The sequence below is a fragment of the Haematobia irritans genome, chromosome 3 (assembly GCF_050003625.1).
Source record: "Haematobia irritans isolate KBUSLIRL chromosome 3, ASM5000362v1, whole genome shotgun sequence".
NCBI lineage: Eukaryota > Metazoa > Arthropoda > Insecta > Diptera > Muscidae > Haematobia > Haematobia irritans.
Window position 1 is genome coordinate 39,410,413 of NC_134399.1, and position 8,674 is coordinate 39,419,086.

The window sequence follows — 8,674 nt, forward strand, 5'->3', positions numbered from 1 at the left end:
GCAGTTACTGTGAATGGTGCTCGCTACCGTGAGATAACAACGAACTTTTTATAGCCTCTTGCGCAACAAATTCAATGGCCGTGTTATTTCACGTAATGGCGATGTCAATTGGCCGCCAAGATCATGAGATTTGACACCGTTGGACTTTTTTCTTTGGGGTTATTTGATAGAAAAGGTATACGTCGATAAGCCAGCAACAATTCAAGAGCTAAAGGATGAGATAATTCAGCACATTAACGGCATAGATCCTCCATTATGCATAATAACCTTATGTTTGACCATACAGGCCTCATTTCTTAACTGATCTTACTCAAATCTTGCACAAGGTAACCTTTTGTGGTATTAATCAAACCCGCAAAATATTATGCAAATTGGTTCAGATTTAGATATAGCTTCCATATATATGCATCGCTCGATTTTCCCAAATTTGGCCATAGTACTCTTATTTATTAACCAATGTTACTCAAATTTCAAATTTTGATGTACTAGCCGATCGTATTTATACGTATTTGTAGCTCTTACATAAGAATATTGCTCGATTTTTACAAATTTGTATTTATTACCCACACTAATTTAACGATTTTCTCTTTTTATACCCTTCACCACTACTGTGGTACAGGATATAATAAGTTTGTGCATTTGTATGTAACGCCAAGAAGGAAAAGTCTGAGACCCATCGTTTAGTATACCGATCGTCTTAGAATTAAATTCAGAGTCGATTTAGCGATGTCTGTCTGTCTGTCCGTCTGTCTGTCTGTTGATGTATTTTTGTGTGCAAAGTACAGCTCGAAGTTTTGGTCCGATTGTCCTAAAATTTGGTATAGGGGCCTGTTTCGGCTCAAAGACGATCCCTATTGATCGGTTCAGATTTAGATATAGCTGCCATATATATTTTTCACCGATCTGGTCATAATTCACGTGTATATCAACCAATCTTCTTCAAATTCCGTACATCCGAATATTTTATGAGTCTCGAAAAACTTGCAAAATATCAGCCAAATCGGTTCAGATTTAGATATAGCTCCCATATATAGCTTTCGCCCTATTTACACTCATTTGCCCACAGGGGCCAATTTTTTGCTCCGATTTAGTTGAAATTTTGCATAGAGAGTAGAATTAGCATTGTAACTATGCGTGCCAAATTTGGGTTAAATCGGTTCAGATTTGGATATATCTCCCATATATAGCTTTCGCCCGATTTACACCCATATGACCACAGAGGCCAATTTTTAACTCCGATTTAGTTGAAATTTTGCACAGGGAGTAGAATTAACATTGTAGCTATGCGTGCCAAATTTGGTTGAAATCGGTTCAGATTTAAATATAGCTCCCATATATAGCTTTCGCCAGATTTACACTCTTATGACCACAGAGGCCAATTTTTAACTCCGATTTAGTTGACAGTTTGCAGAGGGGGTAGAATTAGCATTGTAGCTATGCGTGCCAAATTTGGTTGAAATCGGTTCAGATTTAGATATAGCTCTCATATATATGTTTTTCTGATGTCGACAAAAATGGTCAAAATACCAACATTTTCCTTGTAAAATCGCCACTGCTTAGTCGAAAAGTTGTAAAAAGGACTCTAATTTTCCTAAAATTCTAATGCATATATATATCGAGCGATAAATCATAAATAAACTTTTGCGAAGTTTCCTTAAAATTGCTTCAGATTTAAAGGTTTCCCATATTTTTTTACTAAAATTTTGTTCCACCCTAGTGCATTAGCCAACTTAAATTTTGAGTCTATAGATTTTGTAAAAGTCTATCAAATTCTGTCCAAATTGAGTGATATTTAAATGAATGTATTTGGGACAAACCTTTATATATAGCACCCAACACATTTGACGGATGTGATATGGTATCGAAAATTTAGATCTACAAAGTGGTGCAGGGTATAATATAGTCGGCCCCGCCCGACTTTAGACTTTCCTTACTTGTTTAATAACGGGCTCAATATTAGTGGCATACTAACTCCGTAGGTGCAATATCAACACAGCCAGTGTTGCTAGAAGTAGGGGAAATTCCCTATATGTAGGGTTTTTCTAATCTTTAGCGTCGTGTAGGGGCGTAGGGCCACAATGTAGGACATTTTCACTCAACACAATTTGTAATAATTTTTACATTTTGGTGGCTCTAGAGGAGGAAATTAGAAGCCGGCAAGGCTTGATCTTTAACAATGTGTGGTAAACTTTATTCCTGTAGAAAATTTTGTCAACATTTTATTTCTATAGAACATTTTGTCAAAATTGTATTTCTATAGAAATTTTTTTCAAAATATTATTTCTATAAAAAATTTTCTCAAAATTTTATTTCTGTGGAATTTTGTCTCAAAATTTTATTTCTATAGAATTTATTGTCAAAATCTTATTTCTATAGAAAAATTTCTCACAAAAATTTGTTCATAGAAACTTTTCCAAAATTTTATTTTTATAAAGATTTAACAAAAAAGATTACTAATATGTGTAGAATTTTACCAACTGTGGCAACCGTGGTCATAATACAAATTTATATTCTAAGTTATATATGTTGCATATTCATGTTTTAAGATAATAAAGTACTTAGAACCATTTTTGTTTTGTAAAATTTTTTAAATTTAATGAAAACGATAGTAGGGAAAATTGTTTGGGAATGTATGTGAAAGTAGGGATCTTTTTTTGTCCTTGTAGGGTAAACCGAACATTTTCCCTGGCAACATTGACTATGAGCTATAGTTAGATTGACACAAAGCACCCATAGACATGTACCCCTTAATTTTCTTAAATATGCAACTGCGGTTTATCTCCCAGACCTATATGTTACCCCACAAATGCTTATGATTACTAATTCTGTAATGGTGGTTTAGGGTATGATATAGTCGGCCCCGACCGACTTTCTACTTTACTTACTTGTTTAATAATGGACTCAATATTAGTGGCATACTAACTCTTTTGGTGCAAAATAAACTATAGCTCCTAATATTAGACATTTCTGCTCAGATTGTGACAAGACACCCATAAACATGTACCCCCCTTCATGTTCTCCAAAACCTATACCAATGATACGCCACAATACTTATATTTACTAATTCAGTAGGGGTGGTTTAGGGTATAATATAGTCGGCCCCGCCCGACTTTCTGCTTTACTCACTTGTTTGGTTTAATTTTAACACAATTGTCTTTTGGATCACCTTAGTGGCATTTTGAGGACTTGTAACAAAAAATTATGTCTCTGAATTTCATTTCTCTCTTTGGTTTTGTTATTACGCTTCCATTCAAGAATTAAAATTATGCGAATTTTTAAAAAGTAACGTTATTTTTTCAATAGTTTCTAAGATATGTAAATTTATAATATGTTTCAAATCAAACTTTGTTTTTGAACAATCATTTATTTTTATACCCTCCACCATAGGATGGGGGGTATATTAACTTTGTCATTCCGTTTGTAAAGTATATAAAAGTATATATATTCTGGGTCGTGGTGAAATTCTGAGTCGATCTAAGTATGCCCGTCCATCCGTTGAAATCACGCTAACTTCCGAACGAAACAAGCTATGGACTTGAAACTTGGCACAAGTAGTTGTTATTGATGTAGGTCGGATGGTGTTGTAAATTGGCCATATCGGACCACATTTACGTATGGCCCCCCATATAAACGGGCCCCCAGATTTGGCTTGCGGAGCCTCTAAGAAAGGCATATTTCATCCGATCTGGCTGAAATTTGGTACATGATGTTGGTATATGGTCTCTAACTACCATGAAAGAATTAGTCCACATCGCTCCATAATTATATATAGCCCCCATATAAACCGATCACTAGATTTGGCTTGCGGAGCCTCAAAGAGAAGCAAATTTTATCCGATCCGGCTGAAATTTGGAACATGGTGTTGGTATATAGTCTCTAACAACCATGCAAAAATTAGTCCACAACGGTTCATAATTATATAGCCTCCATATAAACCGATCCCCAGATTTGGCTTGCGAAGCCGGATCATTCGATCCGGTTGAAATTTGGTACGTGGTGTTAGTATATGGCCTCTTACAACCATGCCACAATTGGTCCATATCGGTTCATAATTATATATAGTCCCCATATAAACCGATCCCCAGATTTGACCTACGGAGCCTCTTGAAGGAGCAAAATTCATCCGATCCGGTTGAAATTTGGTATATTGCGCTACTATATGGCCAATAACAACAATGCCAAAATTGGTCCGTATCGATCTATAGTTATATATAGCTCCCAGATAAACCGATCCCCAATCACAGAATCACGATTGCCACTCGAGCCAAAAATAATCTACCAAAATTTTAATGCCATAGAAAATTGTGTCAAAATTTTATATTTTGATAGAAAAATTTTTCAAAATTATATCATTATAGAAAAATATAATTTGTATAGAAAATTTTGTTAAAAATTTATTTCTGTAGAAAATTTTGTCATAATTGTATTTCTATAGAAAATGTTGTCAACATTTTAGATCTTTATGAAATTTTGTCAAGATATAATTTCTATAGAAAATTTATGAACCACCTCTTAGTTGGAGAGGAATATTTTGCAAAACATCAAGAATTCTGCCAATCAACCATACAGGAAAAAATCTGACATTTTTGGTAGACTCGTGTACATAATCGTATATAGCCCCTATATAAAACGACCCCCAATATTTCAATTCTGGCTCTATAATTACCGCACAAAAGTTCATATCGGTTCGTAATTATTTCTTCCCTATATATACCAGTCAAGAACTGAATATATGAGAATTTAATCGACCTTTGTTTTGTCTAATATAAATATATCCCATATAATTTAGAAGATGATGTTAAGAAGTTTTAAGATGCCTTGCCATCGGCCGCAACCCAAGTAATTCAATTGTGAATAACTGTCTTTAGTAGAAGTTTCTACGCAATCCATGGTGCAGGGTACATAAGATTCGGCCTGGCCGAACTTACGGCCGTAAATATTTACTTGTTTGAATTAAAAGCTAATGAAATTGAGCGATATAATTTTTTGTTACAAGTTCTCAAAGTCCCGCCATGATGGCGGTTCGTTGTCCATTCGTTGTATGGAATAGAAGAACAGTGCACCGATTTGACTTCCAGAGCCACTTGGAAAAACACATTTCATCCGATCCCGTTGAAATTTGGTGTGATGTTAGTATATGCTCCCCAACACACATAAAAATTTTTTTCTGATTCAATCACAAAAATAATTAATCCAATAATTTTATAATTGAAATGTCTTCAATCACAAAAATGATAGTATCAATTACAGTTTTAATTGGACATTAAAAAATACTTGATTAAAAAATTTATTGATTTCATTAACAAATTTCAATTAATTTTTTAACTGATTCAATTAAAACTTTAATTCATATTTATGGCAAAACTTCATTAATTATACCCTTCACCACTACTGTGGTACAGGGTATAATAAGTTTGTGCATTTGTATGTAACGCCAAGAAATAGTGGTCATAGACCCATCTTTTAGTATACCGATCAGCTTAGAATAAAATTCTGAGTCGAATTAGCGATGTCCGTCTGTCTGTCTGTCTGTCCGTCTGTCTGTCTGTATATCTAATTTTGTGCACAAAGTACAGCTCGCAATTTAAGTCCGATCGTCCCCAATTTTGCCACAGGGCCGTTTCTTGGGACAGAGACAATCGCTATTGGTTTTGGAAAAAATCGGTTCAGATTTAGATATAGCTGCCATATATATTTATCCCCGATTTGGTCATAGTTAGCGTGTTTATGAACCGATTTTCTTGAAATACCGTACATCCAAATATTTTATAAATCTCGAAAATCTTGCAAAATATCAGCCCAATCGGTTGAGATTTAGATATTGCTCCCATATATATCTTTCGTCCGATTTAGACTCATATGACCAAAGAGGCCAAAGTTTACTACCGATCTTCGTGAAATTTTGCACAGAGGGTAGAATTGACATTCTACCAATGCTTGGTAAATTTGATTGAAATCGGTTCAGATTTAGATATAGCTCACATATATATCTTTCGCCCGATTTGGACTTATATGATCTCAAAAGCCAGAGTTTTACCCTGACTTACTTCAAATTTTGCACAAGCGGTACCTTTAACGATACTATTGTGTGTGCCAAATATGGTCAAAATCGATGCAGATTTAGATATAGCTCCCATATATATCTTTCGTCCGATTTGATATGGCCTCAAAATCCAGGGTTTTGCCGTGATTTGCTTCAAATTTCGCACAAGGATTGTGCCAAATTTGGTTGAAATCGGTTCAGATTTAGATATGGCTCCCATATATATCTTCCGTCCGATTTGCACTCATATGACCAGGGGGCCAAAGTTTTACTGCCATTTACGTGAAATTTCGCATAGATAGCAGAATTATTATTCTAACTATACATGTCAAATTTAGTCAAACTCGGTTCAGATTATATATAGCTCCCATATATACGTACACCAGAGTTGGGGAAATATGGTAGAGTGTTACACATTTTGACCCATTTTCAATGGAAGTGTCCTCCAATTAACTGGATAGTGTTAGCCGATTTAAATTTTTTTTCTAGAGATTTTGAGAAGTAAAAAAATTGTCTCCTTTATGTTATATAGCTTCCAGCAAATGTGAAGTAGTTGAGATGGTAACACAAATTTTGGCCTACATAGGGGTGAAGGGTATAATATAGTCGGCACCGCCCGACTTTAGACTTTACTTACTTGTTTTTCATTAAAAACGTAACCATTTTCAATTACGTTAGTGCTCCGCTAACTAACGAACTTTTAAACCGCATTATGGGCATAGCTGCCCATAATGCAGAAAATTTTTCAATTAAAGATAACCGGAAAGAAGATATTTAGAATTTACTTTCTGTTAACTGGCAGTTAAAGCCTGACTAAGCTACATGAAAATAGCGGCTAGTGTTTATAGTTTGATTGACTATGTCTTCCGAGTTTGACTAAAAAGTTATAACTTAATTCATCAATTAATTTTTCAATTAAATATTTTAAAATTTTCAATAATTGACTTAACTCACTTAACGTTTATATCTTAATTAAAAAGATCATCGCACCAATTAATGTATTAATTGAAAAATTTTTCAACGTCAATCAACTTTTTAATTGGTGATATATTTTTTGGTGATATATTTTCTGTAAACGGCCATTTAAAAATTGGTCCTTTATTGTATAGAGGTCCATTATTTAAAACCCTTCCTAGATTTGACGAGCCAATTTTATATATTTTTTATATATTGACTACGAAACCTAAAAACGTGTCGTGCTTTTGGCATGAAACTACTCATTTTCAGAGAAGAATTCAGAGCTTAACGCTCTAAAACGTTTTCATTTTTGGTGTGCAGAACATACGTAAAATGTAAATTCCGAATTAAGTCAGAATTTGTCATTTCCGGTTTCAAATCTAGCTCCATTGCAATGCCCATTATGTCTTTTTGACATTTTGACATGTGTGTGTGTGTGTGTGGATTTTCCTTTCGTTACTAATGGGACTACAGTTAAAAGTTTTTCACAAAGAATCTTAGCCAAAACAGATGTCTCAATTCACAACAGAAGATGCATTGACTGACAGGTTACCTACCACACTACAAAAATAACAACAAAGCCACATGGGCTCATTCTCAAGTTTGTTGTGGGAAACTTTTAACTTTGCAAATGTCGAACACGAAATCATGCACCCTCAAAAAAAAAAAAAAAAACGCTTCTGTAACATATACCCCAAACACATTTTGCTTCAAGCATATATATTTTCAGGATTGCTCCAAACAAAATATTGTTTGTATTGTTCAAACATATTATGTTTCACCTTAGGTCATACACTGGTAGTAAAAATTTTAATGAAATTTTCTTTCTGTGGATATATTTTTAAGGCGCCAATTGGTTACTTCCATTATTTTACTTGCAGCATTTTCTCTAGGTCTCTCTTTCTAAACACATATATGTTTATAGGCTATTTCCTCTCTTTCTAAACACATATATGTTTATAGGCTATTTCCAAATTAATATATGTTTGCATCTAAGCATATTATATTTACAAACATTTTATGTCGCCAACATAACATTATATGCTTGCACTTAAAAATATTGTGTTAAAAAATTTGAATTCCAAACATAAAATTTTTACACCCAAACATATGAAAAACAGTCTTTTTCGTCCGTGTGGGGTTGATGCAAGAGAACAGGCAGCAACTGTTGGTGAACAACAACAACACCAATAGCAGTAATAGCAATATCCTTTTAAACTTGTTGTGTTGCAACTGGCATCTAAGGTAGTTAGTCGTCAGTCAGTCAAACCTAATATTTATTTTGATGTTAACCCACTAAAGACAACAACAAAAATATATGTACACTTCTTGCAAAACATCAACAACAATAACAAGGCCACAGGGTTATATTTGAATGCATTATACACCCATTTATCGTCATTCTTAAAGACGCGGAGGTGGGGGGTAATATGAGTGTTCTTCGGTCCTCTTGACAAAGTCAAAGATGTTTAGGTGAAGTGCAACAACAGCAACTACTATAATGGCAACAGATAACGACTGTGTCGTCGTCGTCATTATCATCGTGGCAGTCAACAACAGCATCGTCATCATCATCGTTGCTTTCTTTTTGTCTTTGCCTCTCTGTATGTGTATGTAGAACCCTTAAATGAGGATGAACTCCTTGTAACTGAACTGGCAGCAGCAGAGACATAA